Genomic DNA, 3,315 nt, shown 5'->3' on the forward strand with positions numbered 1-3,315 from the left:
TGCAGAAAAGTGGTTTTGTTTAAACTTTATTTTCTCTTTTATTTTATTTTACATCTTTAAGTAAGCAATACCTACATGGTAAAATACTCAAGTAGTACAAAAAACAGAGAGAGAAAAGTAAACTCCCAGAACCTCCCCCTACACACCCTCTGCATTACCCTCATTGCCCTCTCGCCTCAGACCTCCTGGCTATCCCTATAACCAGTTGTTTTCTTTTAAGGGAGCAAATTTCTGATTTATTTCATGAAAACAGCTTAGAAAAGCAGTGTTGCCACCAGGTGGGGATGTAGCTCAGTGGTAGAGCGCATGCTTAGCATGCATGAGGTCCTGGGTTCGATCCCCAGCATCTCCATTCTGTTCCCCCTTGTTTGGGGAAATAATCTTTCTTTTCTCTTACAGCTACACCACATTCCTGTAGAATCTGCAAATTAATCATCTTGCCTCCAAGTACTTATGTTTTTCTTCCGTTATGCTTGTAACTCTCCTGTTTTATTTTTTAATTGATTTATAATTGGCATATAACATTATATTAGTTTCAGGTATATAAACATAATGATTGGGGTTGCCTGGGTGGCTCAGTCAGTTAAGCGGCTGCCTTCGGCTCAGGTCATGATCCCTGGGTCCTGGGATCGAGCCCCACGTCCCGCTCCCTGCTCAGTGGAGAGCCTGCTTCTCCCTCTCTCTATGCTTGCCTCTCTGCCTACTTGTGCTTTCTCTCTGTGTCAAATAAATAAATAAAATCTTTAAAAGTATATATATAATGATTACATATTTGTATGTATTGTGAGATTGTCACCACAGTAAGTCTAGTTAACATCTGTCACCATATATAGTTACAAAAAATCATTTTTCTTGTGATGAGAACTTTTATTATTATTTTTTTAGAGAGGGTGGGAAGGGCAGAGGGAGAGAGATAAGCAGTCTCCATGCCCAGCGGGGAGCCTGATGCGGGGATCAAGGGTGGGGGGCTCCACACAGGGCTCAACTTGTGGCTTGATCTCACAACTCTGAGATCATGACCTGAGCCAAAATCAGGAGTCAGACACTTGATCGACTGAGCCACCCAGGCACCCCTGATGAGAACTTTTAAGATCTACTCTCTTAGCCACTTTTAAATATGCAGTACGGTATTAACAATAGTCACCATCCTGTACATTACATCTCCATGACTTACTTATTTTATGACTAGAAGTTTGTGCCTTTTAACTCCCTTCACCCATGTCACTCCCCTGCCCCCTAGCAACCACCAATCTGTTCTCTGTGTCTACGAGCTTCGTTTTTTTAGGTTCCACATATAAATGAGATCATAGGATATTTGTCTTTCTCTGACTTCTTTCTTTTTTTTTTTTTTAAGATTTTATTTATTTATTTGACAGAGAGAGAGAGAGATAGTGAGAGCAGGAACACAAGCAGGGGGAGTGGGAGAGGGAGAAGCAGGCTTCCCGTGGAGCAGGGAGCCCGACGTGGGACTCGATCCCAGGACCCTGGGATCATGACCTGAGCCGAAGGCAGGCGCTTAACGACTGAGCCACCCAGGCGCCCTCTGACTTATTTCTTTAGCACAGTGCCCTCAAGTTCCATCCATGTCACAAATGGCAAGATTTCCTTTTTTTTTTTTATATGGACAAATAACATTCCATTGTATATGCACACCCCACTTTCTTCATTCATCTTTTGATGAACACTTAGGTTGTTTCAGTATCTTGGCTATTGTAAATAATGCTGCAGTGAACATAGGGGTGCATATATCTTTTCAAATTAGTGTTTTCATTTTCTTTGAATAAATATCCAGAAATGGAGTTGTTGGATCATATGGTTGTTCTACTTTTAATTTTGGAGTGTCCCCCCAAAATTAAAACTCCACAAAACACTACTGTTTTCCATAGTGGCTGCACTAGTTTACAAATCCCATCAACAGTGCACTGGGGTTCCCTTTTTCCACATTCTTGCCAACACTTATTTTTTATCTTTTTGGTGATAGCCTTCTAACAGGCGTGAGGTGTTAAGTCACTGTGGTTTTGATTTACATTTCCCTGATGATGAGTGATGTTGAGTGCCTTGTTTCATGTACCTGTTGGCCATCTTTCTATCATTGGAAAAATGTCTATTGAGATCTGCTGTGTAACCAGTTGTGTGTGTGTGTGTGTGTGTGTGTGTGTGTGTGTGTGTGTATCTTTCAGAGTTAATCTGTATAACATAAGTATACATATGCTACATATGTATGTATTGAATTTGAAGTATTTTTAAATAGAAATTTATTCTTTAAAAATAGTTAATTACTTGTTTTCAATCTGAAGTATGGCTTGAGAAAATAATGATTATTAGTGATTATTAAATGATCATTACTGAAAATAATTTTGCCATTAATCACATACTGTTTTTCACCTTGTAATTTTTTTTTTCACTTAATAAAATGTCTTGGGTTTGTTTCATTGATCTGACTTCTTTTATTTAAATGGTTGTCTAGCAGAGTATTTCACTGTATGGCTGTACTGTAATTGATTTAACTGGTCTCCTGTTGGGAAATGGGTTATTTCTGATCTTTTGCTGCTGCAGACAATGCTGCAAATGAACAGCCCTCTACTTAAATCTTTTCACACATGTGCAATTAATACCAGCTGGTTAAATTCCTAGGAATAGAATTAATGGCTCAAAGATGAAAAGTGCTTGCAGTTTTCATGAGTACTGCCTTCATGGAGCTGTACCAATTTGCCTTCTCACCGCCCTGTTCCCCTTTGACCTTATCAGTGTATTACCAAACTTTTGGTACCTTTGGATGGGTGGTTGTATTAGATTTTCTTATTATGAATACAGTATTTTCCTTTCAACTATCTGCTCATCTCCTTTGCCCTTTTTTTTTTTTTAAAGATTTTATTTATTTACTTGACAGAGAGAGAGCGAGAGAGGGAACACAAGCAGGGGGAGTGGGAGAGGAAGAAGCAGGCTTCCCACTGAGCAGGGAGCATGATGTGGGGCTCGATCTCAGGACCCTGGAATCATGACCTGAGCCGAAGGCAGACACTTAACGACTGAGCCACCCAGGTGCCCCTGCCCTTTTTCTATTGGATTAGATTATTGGTCTTTTCATTATCCATTTGTAGAAACACTTTATAAACTAGGGGGATTAGCTTTTTGTTTATGATTATCAAACTTTTGATCTTTGCCAATCTGATAGGTGAAAAATATAGTATCATGTTGTGGGGTCCTTGTCTCTGGGCAAGGATAGCATCTTATGTCTGAAATCCGTTGGTATTTCCTTCTGTAAACTCTGTTCATGCTCTATACAGCAGTGGTTCTTAACTGGGGTGGTGTATG

At 39.7% G+C, this 3,315-nt stretch overlaps 1 non-coding gene across 1 annotated transcript; it reads left to right on the forward strand.

Annotated features, from left to right (window-relative positions):
• Positions 1-280: 280 nt before the first annotated feature.
• Positions 281-352, forward strand: TRNAA-AGC (transfer RNA alanine (anticodon AGC)). The gene has a single exon. It is a non-coding gene; the product is annotated as a tRNA-Ala (tRNA).
• The last annotated feature ends 2,963 nt before the right edge of the window (positions 353-3,315 follow it).

This window comes from Eumetopias jubatus, unplaced genomic scaffold, assembly GCF_037043125.1.
Source record: "Eumetopias jubatus isolate StellerSeaLion01/CBP00866 unplaced genomic scaffold, mEumJub1_p1.0 scaffold_12, whole genome shotgun sequence".
Classification (NCBI taxonomy): domain Eukaryota; kingdom Metazoa; phylum Chordata; class Mammalia; order Carnivora; family Otariidae; genus Eumetopias; species Eumetopias jubatus.